General features: G+C 41.6%; 1 protein-coding gene and 1 long non-coding RNA gene across 4 annotated transcripts in view; one reads left to right on the top strand and one right to left on the bottom strand.

Annotated features, from left to right (window-relative positions):
• Nucleotides 1–19,602, bottom strand: part of CDH13 (cadherin 13) — a 1,040,036-nt gene that overhangs the window by 660,383 nt on the left and 360,051 nt on the right. The gene's annotated exons all lie outside the window — the stretch shown is intronic.
• Nucleotides 9,203–19,602, top strand: part of LOC121009998 (uncharacterized) — a 13,051-nt gene continuing 2,651 nt past the window's right edge. The window contains exons 1-2 of the long non-coding RNA XR_005780949.1: nucleotides 9,203–9,601; nucleotides 12,180–12,245. This is a non-coding gene — a long non-coding RNA (uncharacterized LOC121009998). The remainder of the gene's footprint in view (nucleotides 9,602–12,179; nucleotides 12,246–19,602) is intronic.

The raw sequence follows: 19,602 nt of genomic DNA, 5'->3' as shown, positions 1-19,602 counted from the left end.
CCCATGTCCGGAGTGCCAAGGCCCAGATACAAAATACTAGCCCTTGCCCTCCCTCCTGAACACAATCCCCACCCTCCTCTTTGGAGGCTGCCCTATGCTGACTTCTGATACCATAGATCTGTTCTTCCTGCATTTGTACTTATACAAACGGGAGCATCCAGTGTGTGTTCTTTTGTATTTGGATTCTTCCACCCAGTATCATGGCTGTGGGATGCATCCATGTGGCTGTGAGTCACAACAGTTAATCTAAACCACAGTGTAGTGTTCCAGTATGTGGCTATAATGAATTTATCTATTTTACTCTTTTAAATGTTTATTTACTTATTTTGAGGCAGGGAGAAAGGGGGGCAGAGGAAGAGAGAGCATCCCAAGCAGGCTCCGCACGTCAGTGCAGAGCCCAATGTGGGGCTCAATGCCACAAACTATGAGACCATGACCTGAGCTGAAATGAAGAGTCAGATGCTTAACCAACTGAGCCACCCAGGCGCCTCTATTCTGCTTGATGGGTATCAGGCTATTTCCAGTTTGGGGCTCTCAACATATTGCTGCTAGGAACTTTCTTGTGTGTCTTTGGTGACAACACCTACCTTGGTTTGAGCACACTGTTGAAGCCATATAAATATTTGATGAACTAAGCTGATCATTCTGTTCTGGGATATAATTCTTATGACAATAATAGCCACATTAGCTGATAATGATAATGGCTAATGTGAACTGAACACTTTCCACACGCAAGGCTAAGTGTTAGGCATTTTATATACATTATCTTATTTAATCTGCACAATGAATGAGGTGCTTTTTTGACCCCAGTTTATAGATGAGGTAACTGAGGCTCAGAGAGGGCAAAGGAGGTACCCCCCACATACAGTTTGTGAATGACAAAACCAAGATTTGAGCCCTGGTCCATTTTTCTTGCACAACTATATGTTTCAATAAAGACAAAGCCTCATATAGAATACAGCCCTCCTGGGGCACCTGGGTGGCTCAGTTGGTTCAGCAACTGACTCTTGATTTTGGTTCAGGTCATGATCTCACAGTTCCTGGGTTCAAGGCCCACATCACGCTCTGCACTGGCAAATAAATAAATAAACTTCATTTATTTTTTTTTAAGTTATTTATTTTTGAGAGAGAGAGAGAGAGAGAGCAAGCAGTGGGAGGGACAGAGGATCTGAAGCAGGCTCTGCACACAGCACAGAGCCCATTGGGGGCTCAAACTCACAAACCATGAGATCATGACCTGAGCTGAAGGCAGATGCTTAACTGACTGAGCCACCCAGGCAGCCCAACAAATAAACTTTAAAATACAGCCCTCCTAAAATCCCATCAGAACCTGAGGCACCTGGCTGGCTCAGTTGGAAGAGCATAGGACTCTTGATCTCAGGGATCATGAGTTCGAGCCCCATGTGGGCTATAGAGATTATGTAAATCAATTTTAAAAATCCCATCATAACTTGAAGATAAGGATGTGGGCATCCCGTCCAATCCTGCTCCTGTGTTCCTGCCCAGCCCTGAAGCATGCTGCACGGTCTGCTGTCGAGGACCCTCTGCATCAGGGCTCCAGCACATTTTCTGGCTGCCGAGGCAGATGTAGGGACATCTTTGTACAGACACACAGGTAGACTTTTTGAGTCTGTAGTTCTCAGACATTTGCTCACTGCTTCTGACCATCTGTCTTGGTAGCCAAGATTAATTGGGCCTACCTGCTTTCAGTTTTTGGAGGTGAACTATGAAGGAGACACATGAAAGTTGCATTCATTGTTATTATAAACTAGCATTCATCCACAGGAGGCACATTGATCAAATGACAGGGCCTGCTAGAATGCCAGGATGCTGGCTGGTTCTGGTCCTGGTCCCTGGGCAGGACCCAAGAAGACAGACTCCTCTGGGGAAGGCTGGGGGTGAGGGAAGGCATACAGAAGTTTATCGGGGTCTAGTTCTGTTTTTCTGTTCCCCCCTTCCCTTCTCTTCCCTTAAATTTTTCCTTTTCTTTCTTCCTTCCCACCTCCAACACTTCCTTCCACAAACATTTTCTAGGAACCTATATTATGCTAGATGCTTGGGCTATAATGTTGAGCAAAGATGGGCACAGTCCCTGAGTTTCAGTGTAATCAGAGAAACAGACATGAATTCAATACCTTATAAGTAATAGGGGACCTATTTCAGGCAGAAAGAACCACAACATGTGCAAAAGTCCAGCGGCATTCAGGGAATTGTAAATAAACCAGTGAGATGCGCAGAGACAGCAAGGGAGAGAGTGAGGAAGAAAGAGTGGAGATAAGCTGGAAATGTGGGGTCTGGAAGGCCACACAAAGATTTATTCCTTGAAGAAAGCTTTGGACCCTCCTATCACACTATAGAACCAACCTGCCTCTACCTGAGTCTCACACAACTACAGCTCCCCATTCCAAATGATACTAGCACTCAAGGTCCTCCATGGCTAAGCTGCCTCTCCCCTGGCCTCTGCCTTCACCCTGTGTCTCACTCATCACCCACACCTGTGCCAGCGTGCACCTGTATTCTCCCAACCCTTTGCTCATACTGATGGCTCTGAGCAAAAGTTACTTCCTGCGTTCTTTAACATGTTAACTCTTACTCATTCTACAAAAGTCAGCTCAGGCAGCTTGCCCAAATACCCTCTTTGTGTTCCCAGACTTTCCTGCACACAAGATCTTTTATATCATGTTATATCAATATGTCCACTTTATATATCTCTTTTCCTCATCAAAACCAAGAGCAGAAACTGAATCTTATTTTTTTATTCATCACTCTATTTCCACCAATGAACAGAATGCTTTTCCATACAGGGGGCCATCAATAATGATTACATTTAATCCAACTGCTTTCCAGGGGCAAAGTGATTCTCTAGTGGTGGTGGACTGGTGGTACTTCTTTCATGCTGGGAGCAGGAGCTGCTCCAGGCAAGGGCAGGAAGTGAGAAAGAAGGTCCCTAGTTGCCTCTTGCCTTGGTTGAGCCCAGCACTGGAGACAGGTAGGAAATGAATGTCCATGCTGTCCCCTTAGTTCCCCAGACCCGTGTGCTTCCCTTTATGAGAGCACTAGGTCTCCTGTGTTTGGCTTTGACTTAGCTCATTGGTGAAGTCACAGGTGGTGCCTTATCTTTCTTCATCATCCCAGTGATGCTGTACATAGTCCCAAAGCTAGGATCAGTGTGCACACGTTCAATGAATGTTTTGACAAATGACAGTAACAACATCTACCATTTATTGAGTGGCATCTGAGCGCCAGGCTCTGTGCCAAGGACTCTATATTCAGTCTCTTCTTTTAGTCTCCCAGAAATTCTAACCAATAAGCAGTATTTTCCACTTTTTTTTCACTATGTACCCCCCTCATAATTTTAGAAATGTTTGCCTAATTGCCACCACTGTCATGGACTTTTAATGGCCCCAATATACTGCATATCTGTTTACTTACAGTATGTGCCTCTGTGCCTTACACACACACACACACACACACACACACACACACAGTGCAATGTTTTGCCTATCCCTCACGCCACCCCTCTGGGGGCAATATAGTCCCACTGAAAATGTACACTCTGTAAGCATCGTTTTCCATTTTACAGGAAAACAGACTGAGCCTCAGAGAGACTAACTTTATCAAGTGCATACACTCAGAGACAGCAGGAAACTGTCCCCAGTCCATCCGTCTGCATCTACAGTTCAAGCTCTCAGTACATCCATTTCCTGGGAATTGATACATAAGAGGGAAAAGGGCAGTTGCCCCATCCTGACCCCTGAAGGCCACTCATACATCCCTCTACGCTTCTCAGAAGTGCCAGGCAGGGGTGCACTGAAGGATCAAATCGACATTCAGGATCTGGCACATGGTAGGCATCCAATATCGTCTAGCTTTCTTCCCAGCTTGCTCTACCAAATCGCTAAGGATTGCAAAATGGGTCCTTGTTTGTTTTAGATACCTTTACCAATTCAGGAGCAGATGCTTTAGATTGTGGTTCTTTTTCCAGGCTATGAGAATCACCTGTGGAGCATTTAAAAAAAAATAGCAATATCTTCTCAACTCCCAACCAAGATTCTGGTATAACTCAACTGGTCTGGGGACAGGGCACTAGTATCTCTTTCAAGCTCTCCAGATGAATCTAATGCAGCTGGGGCCAAGAACCAGGGCCTCAGACAATGGACTTCCTGTCAAGATGCCAGGTTTCCACATTTCCCAGCCATCCTTGGCACAGAGAGGAGGTTGGGGACCTAGCATGCCAGGAACTGCTATTCCCTTGCCTTAAGAAAGGGCAGTTTTAACAGTAGGTATCTAAGCCCTTTTCCAATCCTGGTTCATGTGTAGCAGCCCTGTGACCTTGGGTGGACCACCTATCTTCTTTGCACCTCAATGACTTCATCTATAAAGTGGGACATAACAGTACCTCCCTCACAGGTACTGTAATTCTTATGGTGAGCATACAACATGATCATATATACCTACATGACAGTTAGAATAGTGTTCCATGAATAAGAATTATCATTACTCCATAATTACTCCTGTAATCGTGGGCATTAAGGAAGCTACTTTTTCCTTTTCCTGCACAGCTTCCTGCTGCCAGCTGGTTTTCCACCTGCCTCCTGGGTCTTTCCATCTCTTTCTAGTCAGGTACCTATGCTCTGGCCTGCTGGGCCGAGTGTGGTTACCATGGAGATAGTTACTATAGGCACCTCTGCTGGGGCCAAGGGAGTGAAGCAGATGATTCTGATCCAGACTTGCCCATCTTTGAATCCTCCTACTTTTCTTGGCAAAGCCCAACCTCTCTCACGTGAGACGTTGTGAAGGAAAAGATGACATCAAAGGAATAAAATTACAGGCCCCACCCACAGCAGACTCAACAGAGTTTCGTTAAATATCCTTTAAATAGATTGTTTGTACAGATAACTTCCTACCAATCTAAGGCATTATTTGTCCTAAAAGCACGACACTACACTGAGAGATTCACATTCATGACTGCACTGAATCCTTACATTACCAGTGCAAGGTAGGTAATTTTTTCTTCCTCTCTAGAAACTGAGACTTGGGGAGGTTGAATGAGGTTAAGGCCACACAGTTAGTCTCTGCTAGTCTGCCATGGCAAATATACCCCTTCCTTCAAGGCTCCCAGCCTCATGGTTCTGCCATATTTTCACAGATGATCTATTATTCAACTAATATTTTTCTTCTACGTGTCTCACTTTATTTATCCTCACAAAATTATTTGAAGATAACATTTATAAAATCTGTTGGATGTGCGAGATGTCCTGCTTTCTAATAATGTTAACTGAAATCTAAGGAGTCAAATGAAAACATGCGTTTGTCTTTGCAGCCACTAGAGCCCTCCTGAAATGCTGGCCAGGGCTCCATGCCTCTGTGCACATCCCTCGTTCAGACAAACTCACACCTGGCCCTGCCCTACTCAAGCTTATCATCTACAAGGGATCTGATATAACTCCATATGATTATTGGATATAATCCAGAAGGCCCTCTGATATTTGAAAGAATATATCTAACATAAATAATGCAGATTTGAGAGAGATGCAAACCTTAGAAAAGGCACAGATCTAGACTTCGCCAATGACAGCAACTCTGGCCATAGGTAAATGGCAGATTTGAAATACATGAGGAATACTTTATAAAAAGAAAAAAGTTTGCTACACTTTTTTTTCTTCTTCCTCCTAGAAAAACAGACTCTACTGCCCCACTGATTACACACTCACCTTAAAATCCCTATTAAATGGTGCAACTGATAGCCTCAGCCCTGCATCGTTGTCTTTTTAACTTTGCTGACACAACCAAGATATCAGTGATTCTCAAACTTTTTAACAAAAATTTTTAAGGTTTTATTTATTTATTTTTGAGAGAGGCATGAGCAGGAGAAGGGTAGAGAGGGAGAGAGAGAATACAAAGCGGGCTCTGCACTGTTAGTGCAGAGCCCAACGTGGGGCTCAAACCCATGATCTCTCAAAACCATGAGATCATGACCTGACCCAAAACCAAGAGTCGGATGTTTAACTGACTAAGCCACCTAGGAGCCCCTCAAACTTTTTCATAGAGATTGAGTCAGTGCATGTTTGGGGACACAGAGTTCAAAAAACATATTAAGGGTAAAATTGAATAGTTTTTTTTTAAGTTTATTTATTTATTTATTTATTTACTTATTTATTTTTGAGAGAGAGAGAGAGAGAGAGAGAGCAGGGGAGGGGCAGAGAGAGAGGGAGACATAGAATCCGAAGCCAGCTCCAGCCTTTGAGCTATCAGCACAGAGCCTGATGCCGGGCTCGAAACCACTGACCGTGAGACAAGTCAGGACACTTAACTGATCGAGCCACCCAGGTGCCCTGTCTATCTATTTTTGTTTTTGATGTGTTTCTACAGAAACATCCTCCTAAAGAGCTTGGAATGACACCATGAGAATAATTGAAAGCAAACATTCTAATAAACAATTAAACTTGTGAACAAATACTCAAAATCTCTATCTGAGGGGGAAAATAAACTCTCTGTGCTAATATGAACCTACAAAGGACTTCCTTACATAGTTTATCACTGTGGCATTTAAAATAGCTTCTGGAAAGAAAAAATATACATATAATATACTGTACATGGGGATTTATTGGAATCAATTGCACAACATCATTCTTTGCGATAATCTTTGAACACCCCAGGAGAAGAAAGGGGGATGTGAAAACTCCCCACCTGGGGGAAAAATGCAAATGAGACAAATGGCACCACTCAGAGTTTCAATTATGCTTTCAGCATGTTTCCACTCAAAAAGTCCTCTGGGCTTAATGCAAATGTCACAAAAAGACAAACTTAAGCTGGGAGACAAAACCACAATTGAAATGGGAAGTTTGGCACGTGAATTAAGGGGCTTAATCTTCCAGACCTTGATTTTATGCTTTTTTATTTCTTTCTTTTGAATGTGGTTCTTGAGGATGAAAATCCAAAAGGCATAGATTTCTTACCATCTTGAAATGTGTGAGCAAGCAAATTAAGCTGTATTATGATCCCAGGAAATATGAAAATGCAAATGGATTTAAATTTATCTGCAAAATATAGATCAGTCCTGTTCATGTAGATAGGTATGTACTAAAATATGGAATTTGTCCTACTCTTATAAGTGTTTGGGGTCAGTCAATGATCTGTACACTCACATATTCAATGGGAAAATGGTCCTAAATACATGTATACATTTGTAGAGACTTGAAAATTGGTCTGCACGTGAGTGGTATGTGTACCTCTTAGAGTTGGTGGTCAGACTACTTGTCTGGATGAGTGAGGATGTGTGTGTGGATCAGTGGGCCCGTGGGCTTTGAATGGGTCTTCCTACGAGCTGAGGGAATCTCCCCCACAGAGAGATACAATTGGGTCTACAGATAATCTGCTTCTAGCCATCTCTAGTCGCACACAGAAGGGAGTGGCTTTGTTTTAGCAGTTATGCTGGTGAGGGGAAAAGTCCTGATTTATAGCATTTGCCAATGTCTGTGGTGTAAATATTCTAAATATGGCTGATTTCAGCTACCAATGTGCCTTCAGTTGGCTTGCAGATTTTCTAGAAACTTAACCAGCTCTCAGGAGTGCAAGTATCAGCTGGTTCCAGCACACCACTGGCACCAGGCAATGACTCTGTCCAGTAGAACGTAAATTGTTTACTCTCCCTTATACCAGATATCTCAGTACCCCTGGCCTCATTAGTAAAACAGAATCCAATTGTTCCAGTAGCAAGAAGGTCTGCATATTTGTTCATTTGCTAGTCCTTGCCTGGACACGGAAAGCCGTGCCTTTCTGACAACCGAAGTAGCACTTAATTCAGAAACATCAGATGGACTCTCCCCAGGATACAGAGCAAGACTAATTGCTTTTCACATCCCTCAGGATCCCACTGGCATCCAGAGGTACCAACTTCCTTTAAAAGAGCTCATAAGGCTTAGTCCAGAGGCTCTATGGACTTGCCCAACTGAGAGAAACAGAAAGCATTTCCTACGGTTTCCCTGAACTCCTTCATTTCTCAAATGTTCTAGCCAATCTAACTTTCATTAACATATGTTCAGTCCTACCCACATTGGGCCAGATCCCCAGATGATACAATAGGCACCTCCCCCAGCCTTCATTTATTCTACCCTCCTGATTCCTGAACACATTTAATTGTATCCTGTACTCCATTGTTGGCCTGGAATCAGCACTGACATGTGCATAGCTTCTATAAGGTTGTGGGCATGTTCTTACCCATGACTGATTAGCTCTGGAATACATTTCACCTGCAAAGTCTTTGTAGCTTTGATGGGTGCAGAATGCACAGTCTTAATATCATCTTATGTTTTGATTCCAACTTTGACAAAATAGAGTTTCAATTCTATCGAGACAAAGGTACCATAATGAATGATCTTGTCAAGTGATCTTCTGCAGAAACCTATTTTTGCCATGTAAACCCTTAAGGGCTTCCTCTTGGAACAAGACAGGGCCCACATCTGCTTTCAGGGCATTTTCTGCCTACCACTAAAAACTGAGCTGCTAGCTCTCAAACCAGTATTTTCTGTCAGGGTTACATTTCCTCCTGTTACAGATTCTTTAAAACATGGCAGATTGTTTTCTGAAAGAATATGGTGCATCGTCTATCCCACGGTACTTATAATCACTATGAATTTGTATTTCAAATTGGAATTACTTTATATGGCATAGTGCCTGGCACAATATACACTCAACCCTGTTCATTGAATGAATAAACAGCAGAACTGCAACCTGACAGCTAAGCAAATTTGAAACTCCCCAAACAAAACTGAGAATGATGGCCCAAACTCATGAAGATTTGAGGAAGTCGATTGAAAGTCACCCGATCAGCGAAATATTAATCACAGACTCAGCAGCTTTAAGAATCACCAAGTCTCATCTTTACAGAGATTCCGTCTCACTGATTTCCATAGGACTAGCACATGTCTCTTACATAGCCTTTAGTTCCTGAGCTATCTAGTAATTATGTGCAAATGTGCCTCCCTCCGTATTTCTGTTAGTGATAAGAGAGACTTGGTCCACAGCAACATTCCAGATTTTTGGCCTTGCAGTTGGAGTTGTCTGGGGACATGTGGCAGAGTGTCTTGTCTGAGCCTAAATCATGATTCAAATCCTGATCATGTCTGATGCAATCAGACCCGTGATTTCCCAAGTACCTGTCAACTGCGTGGGCAGATCTACATAACGAGGAAGAGACCTGTAAGGAGGACAACTTCTATGTGGGCACTTAGAGAGAGGCAGAAACAGAAGGAATAGACAGAACTCAAAATTGGCTTCCTAGTCTAGCCCCATGGGTTTGTAGTTCAAGAAAGGCATAAGCTATATATACAAGCTTAAAGATGCACAAACCACAGGCAATTTAGGTAATCTCAAGCTCTGTTAGCCTGGTTCCCTACAAACAGCGATGGTGAATGGTGACTTGGCCCCATTTCTGAATGGAGTACACCTTCACTTTGCTCTCATACAATGAAGGCTATAGTACATTTGGGTCTCCTGGCATCTTGGGGGTTCATGGCTTTGACGATCCAAGAGATGGACTTTGAGAAGCAGCCTTCTCACAAAGAGCGGTGAGGACACTCTTCCTTCAAGAGCTTTTCAGGTAAGTTAAGCAACAAAGAGGCCAGAAGGAGGGGTCCTGGGAGAATAATTTATGAGTTTGGGTGAGGTCTTTCAGAAATCATCTCAATGATGGCCAGGGGAGGGGGTAAGGTGAGGTGTTACAATTGTGCAGGTGGAGGCTACAATAATGTATAGTGCAAATATTGTTATTTGCATGAACTCCTTATTGTTCAAATACTAGAAAAGCCTGAAGAAATTCAGATTGCCATTTGGAAGGACCAGTATTTCTGGATGAAATAATTTGCTTGTTTCTAGATGCTTTCAAGTAGAGCCTAAATGGCTATTCAGCAGGAATGGTATGGAAGAGATTCTGGTGTTGAATGATGTCTCTTACAATTGGGAGATTCTATTATTCTAAATCTCAACATTTTAATCTAGCAACCCATTAAAAATATATTTTTTCCACTTACAGTGTTCAGGATAGTAGGCAGTAAGGGATAAATGCTAACATAAAGATGAATACGCTAGACTATCTGCCTTCATAATATTCAGTGTCTAGAAGATCTGGAGGGTTGCCCTGTTGAAAGATGAACATTCCATTTCTTCAGTGTATCAAAAGGCCAAACAAGCACCACAGGGTAGAAATTATAAGCAAACAAATCATAGGTCCACATAATAACTTATTCCCAGCAGCAAGAGAAAGTCAACTAATGGGCATGCTCATCATTATCAGAAAGCATCCAAGATGAGGGATTATCAACAAGTATTTCTCACTTTATGAGGGAGATGTGTTCTCTAAAAATTGCTTAGAAAGCAAATTCCTGTATATTTTCCCTATGTTTTATTATAAAATTGGATGTGTTCTTCTAAACAATGCTTTGGCCTTAAGCCATAATAAAATTGTGTTTAAGAATGCAGCAACACATTAGAAACATGTGAAGCGATGAATTATAGCTTTTCAGGTAAATATTTATACTAATACATAACCCAAATAGTGAAAGTATACAAATCAACATAGGCACATATTTTAATTGACTATGAGAGTTTGAAGATCTAATTATAACCTTGACGTCACACCATCAATTTACCAAGACAGCATCGTGGATCTAAAGGGCCTTTAGCTTTGACCCAACCTCTTTCCTAGAACTCTAGGTGGAAGGATCAACTGGTCTTTTACTACCCTACCATGGAAGGTTTGAGAAGGGATTAGGGGGACTTGGAGATGAAAGCAGGTAGGAGTGTAGCAGTGGTAATCCAACATTTGGAAATAAATAAAAATGTTCAAGATGAGCAAACAAACAAAAGTCCTGCAAAATGAGTCTTCAGGGAATGTGTATTGAATCAGATTCTGATTTACAAATATTAAAAGAAATGTATAAGGTGCTACCATTAATAGAGAAGACACAGTCCCATCTCCTAAAGACCTTATAATCTATCATCTGAAGCAGTGCTCAGTAAACAATGATCTCTAAATGTTCAAATGGGGAAGAGGAAGGTGGGTTTTGGGAGAAGTAAATGTTAAGTTTGTTTTTTTAAGTTTTTATTTAAATTCCAGTTAATTAACATACAATATAGTATTTGTTTCAAGGGTACAATGTAGTGATTCAACACTTCCATACAATGGCCAGTGCTCATCACAACAAGTGTACCCCTTCATCCCCATCACCTATTTAACCCATCCCCCTACCCATCTCCATTCTGGTAACCATCAGTTTGTTGTCTATAATTAGGAGACAGTTGTCTATAACTGTTTCTTGGTTTGCCTCTCTTTATATAAAATCAACAAACCCATCTGTACGGGGTTAGTTTCCCAACCTACTTGATCCAAGAAAATGGGCAAATTGGCTGGGTATCAAAAATCTGTAATAACGTCAGACTCGCTGAGGATTCTAGCAAGACAACATTCACTCCAGTTCTAAACTAGTTCAGTGAACATAAATGTCAATAGTATCCAAGTTAAATGAGTGTTAGCTCATATGAACAGGCATTAACAATCACCTGAAGCCTTTCCCTATATCTTCAAGGCACCCTACAAAACCATAATGGTGCTGATTTTTTAGGTTTGACATCTGTCTTCTATAGAAGATGTCTTCTACATATGGTTAGATATATACCTATATACAGATATACTTCTGTATGTAGTTACATATACTTCTGTAAATAGATAGATATACAGCTATCTTCTATATATAGTTCCTTGCAGAACATTTTCTAAATGTCAGGCAGTGCACTAACCATTGACAAATATTTCTTTCATCTTTTCAACAGTCCTTTGATGATAATATCATAGAGATGAGGAAATTGAAGCCCAGAGAGATTAAGCTAATTTCTTCTTTTCTAAATGTTTATTTTTGAGATAGTACATGCATGAGAGAGAGAGAGAGAGAATGAGCAGGGGAGGGGCAGAGAGAGAGGGGGACAGAGGATCTGAAGCAGGCTCTGCACTGTCACCACTGAGCCCGACACGGGGCTCAAACTCACAAACCACGAGATCATGGCCTGAGCCAAAGTCAGACGCTTAACTGACGGAGCCACCCAGGGACCCCAAAGCAAATTTCTTTAGGTCACACATCTGTAAGTAGCAGGGCTTGAGCTTGGCTTTTTTACATCTATTGCAGAGTCCTGTCCCAGGTTCTGGGAGAAGATACAGCGGGTGGATTGTTCCAGGAATGGGAGAACCCAAAGTAAGTGTTAGAAGTTATTCTACAGCCTAGGAGCATATGGCTTAACAGAAGTTAGACAGTCTGTCTAGAGCTGAAAGAGGTGTCAAAGACAGAGTTGAGTGCAATCTTGAAGTAAGCGATTAGATCCATCAGGGAAAAACCCATACAGCATAAGCTAGAAGTTTCTGTAGGTCAAAATTTAGGAAACACTTACAATCTGAAGAAGGGCAAGGAAAATGCACGAATGAGGCCCCTCCAGATCATTATGCAGCCCCAGAACATCTAGAAGTATTCAAGAGCTTTTAAAGGCTGGGAGAAAAGCTTACTGTGGAATTTGCTATCAGTGATCTATCTAAAACTTTTATCAAAGAACTATTGAGATCTGGACTTTCTGCAGACCAACATCCTGCTATTGCACTACAAAGCCATCACAGTTTCCGAGATCACAGCAAACAAAACATCATGGGGGTGGAGGACAAAGGAGCATGGCATTTTGATCCATGATCTTAAGTATGGTTTGATTTTCATAAAACTCATAAAGAATCTGTAGACAGTGCGTGGATGAGTATCTTCTGTGTAAAACATCCTGAGGCATTTTGAACAACCCATCCTTCATTCCCTGTGGATACCAAGAATGCTTCTGCACAGAGATGGCCTTATGCCACCTACATTCCAGAAAGGGTTTAGGAACATTTCCTGAAGATAGAATATTGCTTGGGAGCCCAAGTACACTATCTGAGGCAACAATCCCTCCTAAAGAACAGGCTCAATATTGACAAGGTCGGTGGCTTGATAATAACCAGCAGCTATGCCAATCAAACTTCCATAGAGTGTGGAACACTGCTTTCTACACCTTCATAATTTTCTCCTGACCTATCTTTTGGTAACCTGGGAGTACTTTCAGGGCACAAGCCTCTTACAGGTTATCCTTCTGGCTCTGCTCAGTGCTAATCCTGGCAAGAGCTGGCAATCAGAAATATTAGCCGACTCTTTGGTTGCAACCAATTAATTCATTCAGCTTCTTCCCTAATTGTGGTGGGTGAGACACTCGCCAGCTGTGATAACAAATTGGTTCTGTCTAGTTGACAAAACCTTATCAGGATATTAAAATAAGATGATCTGGCTTACAATACATGAAGCACAATTAATTCTTGTATGCATATATGGCTTTCTGATGTAAGCAAGAAAATGATCATCCCTGTAGGTCATGTCTATTCATCCTCCAGTTGCCAAGAGATTTTCATTGCATCCCTTATGCCATATGGCATCGTCTCTAGCTTCAGCCTCGTGGGAATGGAGGAGTATGCCTGCCAAGAGCGTCTCATCACTTGTTAAAGGCGTCCCATTTTCTTGTGATTTCTTCACTCAATAATAGCCCATGTTCATTTCCTAAGGAAGTCAAAGCCACTGTGTCTAAAGGCCTTTGTTCCGCTTCCCACCCTACCTGAATTATCATGGGACGAGCATGAGCCAAATGTAAATCATAGCTTTCCATCAAAACTGGCAACTTTTGCAATTGAAGGATTCTTATATGGGATCTCAAATATATTGCTGTGATTATAGAAGGCCCCACGTGTCTGAAAATGTTCTTTTTGCACATACCCACGGCAAGTCTAAGGTTCCTGAAATTTATTGCTAGTGCTTTTTCTTTATATATATATATGCTGCAAGCCGAAACATATGGTCCCACACAACTGTGATATTTACGATAATGAATCACAGATGTTTAAATGGATGTAATCTGAAAACACTTAAATGCTAAGATGCCGAAATCTTACTGCAAACATTGCAAAGTGAGGACCTTTGGATTATGTTCATTTTCAGACATTATCACTAGGAATAGGACTTTACATATCCTGAGAAAATAGCAGGAAGAAAGAAATGACTCCCCCTCCCCGCTTAAAGAAATACAGTGTTCAAAGTAAACAAGGAACTCCAAGGGTGTAGATTTGATAACTGAAGTGTAGTCCTTCTAGAATTAAGGGTGAGCTTGCCACAGTGGGCATTTTTTTTTACTGTGCAATTGTCTTATAATTCACATTGTATTAATGGTTATTTTTAAATACAAAAAAATTAAAAATTTTATTTGCATGAAGTGGAAAACACACCCACTTACCATTCGTTACCCCTCATTTGTCCCATTAACCACCACACAATTTGACATATATTCTACCAGATTTACAAACTATACCCACACACATCCCGTAAGTAATCTTGTTCTTCTATTACACACATTTTTTCTAATACATTTTATGTAAATTCATATGGACCTACTTGATTCTTCTCCATGACTGCATAACAGCTCTTAGTATGGATGTGCTATTATTAAAACAGTTCCCTGTGGCTGGACGCTCAGTTTTTCCTGTTTCAAAATTATTAACTGTGTAGTAGTAAACACTTTACACCTGCCTTTTTGCGCATATGTGCAAGTATTTTCCTCCAGTTGAGACTCATCTTGGAAACTGCTGATTCAAAAGAAATACCCATTTAAAATTTACTTAGACACTGACAAATGCTCCACCCAGAAAGGCTTTATTGATTTGGACTCTAATCCAAAGTGCATTAGAGTTCTCTTTCCTCACACTAACAGTGGAAAACACGGTCTTTGTACTTTTGCCAGTTTGATAGTTGGAAGAAAGGTGTGTTGTTAGTATGTGTATTAATGAAGAATTGTGAGGTTACTAGGCATTGGCTCATAGAACTGGCTTTATTTCCTTTTCTGTGAATTTCGGGGTCTGCCAGAGTATTTAGGAATTCAGACTGTCAAGTTGTCATTCAAATTGTTCCTTGCTTTTTTTCCCTTGCCAGACTTGAAGCTTCTTAAAGGAGGGAACTGTGTCTTAAGCCATGTTCTCTCTGTTGTTCAGCTGACACCAGGCATCTGTGTTTTATTACACTTGCTCCCATGCAAGAGGCCAATGTTTCTCTGCCAGTACGCAGCTCCTTACCAGAGTCCCACTTTCAGAGAGGAGACTCACTTCAATGCCTCCCTCTCTGTCTGGGCTCCCTTCCCTCTCATGCTGTGCCTCTCCCTTACCAGAAAAAAGCCTCACACCTGCAGGGACTTGATCAGCGCAGTAACCCATGTATTTCAGTACTAGCACAGAGCCAAACAGTAGGCACTTAGTACATATTTTGTAAATGCCTCAATCTGTGTGTTGTGATCTGTCAAACGGTTCTGACACCAGATAAAACAGTGGCACCCAACTTTGAAAGGAGAACCGTTGTTCTTAATGCCCTTTCTGTTTTTCTGCTCCTGTCCTGTGCTGATGGACAGCAGGGAGTGTCAGGGCTCTTCCTGAGGTTTTAATCCCCGCTTTATGGACCAGCATTTGGGACGTATACAGAGATTGTAAAAATGAGAAACAAGAAGCTTGTGGGTCAACATGTGACCAAATATCCCTCTAAGCCAGGAGTCAGGAGTTTATAGCCTGCAGCTCACAATCTGCTTTTGTCAACAGAGTTTTACTGGAACACAGCCACACTCTTTATTTACATGTTGTCTGTGGCTGTTTTTGGTCTACAACTGCAGGATCCAATAGTTGTAAAATAGACCGTCCGGTTCACAAAGCCTAAAATATTTATTATCTGGGTCTTGGCAGAAGAAGTTTGCTGATCTATGCTACAGGCCAAGGTCACATCCCTACCTTGCCCCCCACCACACTCTTCAAGGTATCTGCTCTCAGCCATCTGGGTGCTAGGGCAAGTAGACTCATCTACAATGTACTTTGCAGTCAGTTTCGTGATTAGCCACAAAGACTATCAGCAGAGTGGGGAAAATGACTCACATACACTTACCTAAATGTTATCTCAATGCCCGAGTATTGCCTTTAATTTTCCAAAATAAAATCTGCTGGGAGATATTTTCCATTCAAAATAGGTCCTCAAGAGGATTAACTTTTTAAATACACTTTTAAAATCCATTATCTGCAGTCATTAAATATATGGACAAGCGTTCACTGCAAAGATGAATATATCCAGAAGAGCAGAAGGAAATTGTGTATATCTATATTTTTATGTCTCTAAAGCAATAATTTAATTTACAACCAAGAAATTAGCTGAGAATCATGCTTTTGATCAAATTCACACATAAAACTGTTTGTCTTCAAGGTCTGTTTCCCACAATGAAAATAATCTGTCATCTTTTAATGCGATTTGTCATTAATTTTTGTTTCTTTTCTTGTAGAGAGTCTGTCATCACTTTCCCCTAAATGACTACGATGTCTGCTTTTCTGCACTCTCTCAGTGAAGTCCCTTGAAAATTTAGCTTCCCAGAAAAGGAAATAGGAATTATTCAGCCCAAACTTGATACAGAAATAGTTATTTTATTTTATCTTATTTTTCTGACAAGGATCCAGCTCATTAGCAAAGAGCAAAGCACCATTTCTTAAAAAAAAAAAAAAAAAAAAAAAAAAAAAAAAAAAAAAAGCACCATTTCTTTGAGCAAAGGGGCAAAAGGAAGAAAGATAGAAACCAAAAACCCTCAAACTGGTTTAACATCTCCATAAAGTCAGATGCTGTATTGGAACTGGAAAAGGATCATTACTGTGTGTTTTATGTACCTAAAAATCCACTGAACTCAGGAAAGTCCCACATTTAAACTATAGCACATATTCCCTCTGTAGTTTTATAAGTTTGCACTAGGTGGTTTCCTGGGTTCTTACTTAGTGCCTTTTAAGCCTGGGTATCATGGATATGAATTCTTCCTTCATCATCAGAGTCCTGGGAAGAAGGACCCAGTTTTGGACTCGGATGGGCATGAAAATGACACCTGGTAATATTAACTCAGCAATACTAGGAAAAAAAGGAAGGAAGGAAGGAAGGAAGGAAGGAAGGAAGGAAGGAAGGAGGGAGGGAGGGAGGGAGGGAGGGAGGGAAGGAAGGAAGGAAGGAAGGAAGGAAGGAAGGAAGGAAGGAAAGAAGGGAGTCCCTCATAGTGAGAAATTTGAAAATAGTAGTAACATCTGGAATGATAGAACAGGTGCAGTGCTCAGCCACAGACCCTCTGAGGAAGGTGGGCCCTGGTAGGCACAAGACCCCTGGCTCTATGGAGCCTCTTGTTGAGTTTGAGTGTGGAAGTTCAGGAAGGTAAAATACAGTGGTTCCTAAGGGCTCTGCATAATGAAAGATGAACTGGGAGAAGAATAATTCAGACAGGAAGGTGTGAGGAGCAGATTTGGGGGTGGAAGGGAGAGAAGAAAGGGGGAAGCCAGAGAAACAGTGAAAGATCATGAATGTATCCTTGCAACCTTAAACCCTCAGTAAACTCTGCCTTGCTCACAAGTGTGCAGGTGTGTGTGTGTATGTGTGTGTGTGTGTCTGCAATCTGGCATAGGGGTCATGTCTCCACTGTATACATAAAAAAGCAGAAAACATAAAGGCAGGGGACCCAGAGGCAAGAAAGGTCATAAGGATGTGAACTCCTAGAAATTGATATAAATTAAGGGAAGGGCTTTGGATCTCCACAACTTATGCGTCTATGAAGTTAGGGCTCAATTTCAGTTTAACTAACCCTATAGGGGTTAAAGAGTGCCTGTGAACATCAGATTGACATTTAATATTTATTCAGCTCTTTCCACAAGTCAAGCGGTGTTGTTGAGACGTTGCATGGCTTAAACAAAAATAGTAATTTTTCACAATTCTGAGTGATACTGGTGCTGTTTCCCCATTTTACAGATGAAGAAACCGAGCCAACAGGGAAGCTTTATGATTTTTTAATGTTTATTTTTGAGAGACAGAGAGAGAGAGAGGGAGGGGCAGAGAGGGGCTAGGGGACTGAAATGGGCTCCACGCTGACAGCAGCGAGCCCCACGTGGGGCTTGAACTCAGGAACAGCAGATTATGCATGACCTGAGCGGAAGTAGAAGCTCAACCCAGTGAGCCACTCAGGCGCCCCCTACAGGGAAGCTTCATACCTGTGAAGTTACACCTTTATGACAGGTATAGAAGAATTTGGTCTCCAAACAAGTCTGCCTGACCTCAAAGCTCATGCCTCTTGCTATTTTGCTCTGCTGTCCCTCATCTGCTCAGCAAATGGAGTCTCAAGAATTGTGATGGGTTCCATATGCATAAAACAGATGGACAGTCAGCCTCTGTCCTTATTGATAGCAAGTCTGGTCAGTGAGTCAGGCATTTGAAATTAGGTGGTGGGTTGCATACTGGGGAACACAGAAGTATGAACGGAGTTCTCCAGGAAGAAAAGTAGAGCAAGTAGTCTGGTTTGAGCCTGAGCCATGGAAGGCTTCACAGAAGAAATGACATTTGAGCTCTGCGTCAAAGGACAAGGAGAACCAAACAGCTGGTTCCCACAACGGACTGCAAATAAGTTTGCTACTAGTGCCAGACATCAAAAATGGATTCTGACGGATTCTGCCAAAGGAGGTTTCTGGTCCAAGATTCACAAATCATCTCTAATTCCATAAAAAAAAAAAAAAATTAACTCTGATTCAGTGGGAGTCTGGGTAGCTATCACTAGAGCCTTCATCAACCCTGTTTGCAGCAGATCTGTCCACAAGATGATGTTTTTGAAAATCTCCTGAGCAACTACAAAGCGCAACAGAAATTTCAAAGTGGGAACGAGGAAAGAGAATAGGCAGGGTTCCTCTTGATTAAATTTTCAAAAGGAGCTAATAAATTAGGAGAAAATGTGAGAACAAAGATGGCTGTATGGTTTCTACTTTTGACTGAAAACAAGCAAAGAAGCAACAACCCCCCAATTTTCATTTATGAGAGTTAGCTTTGTTTCTCTGTAGTTCAAGTTTCCGGTCATAGTTAATTCAAGTGGGAAGGGTTTTTACTGATGTTGAAAATAGGTAACCTCTCTGATCTTCAATGTGTTTATGGGGAAAAGAATAGGATTGGCATAGACGGGAGATTCTCAGAGTGTGGCCCCACAAACTAGCAGCATCAGCATCACGTAGGAGCTTGTTGGAAATGCAGACTCATGGGCCCCACCTGAGGCCAGGCAAATGAGAGACTCTGGGGGCAGAGCCCTGCCATCTGTGTTGGAACATGCCCTCCAGCAGATTCCAGTTCACGTTCAAGAATGACAGCTCCCAGCGCAAATAATCTTCCAGATGATTGGACAGCTACTGAATCAATAATTCAATTAAAAACATTATCCAGTATCAAGTAAGCACTATTTGAAACTAATCCTTTTAAAAGAAAGAATATCTATTACATATACAGGGAGCTTTGGAGCCAGAGTGTACAGATGTGTACAGAAGAGTCTTTCCGCCCAGCTGTATGAGACTTTACACAGAATCTCCAACACTTGCTTTCCTGATCTGCAAAATGGGAATAATTATGCCTGTTGCCTAGAGTTGTCTTGAGAAAGAAAGAAAGAAAGAAAGAAAGAAAGAAAGAAAGAAAGAAAGAA

This window comes from Herpailurus yagouaroundi, unplaced genomic scaffold (genome assembly GCF_014898765.1).
Source record: "Herpailurus yagouaroundi ecotype Mexico unplaced genomic scaffold, PumYag 190, whole genome shotgun sequence".
Classification (NCBI taxonomy): domain Eukaryota; kingdom Metazoa; phylum Chordata; class Mammalia; order Carnivora; family Felidae; genus Herpailurus; species Herpailurus yagouaroundi.
The sequence above is the reverse complement of the archived record's forward strand: the minus strand, read 5'-3'. Positions and strand labels throughout refer to the sequence as shown.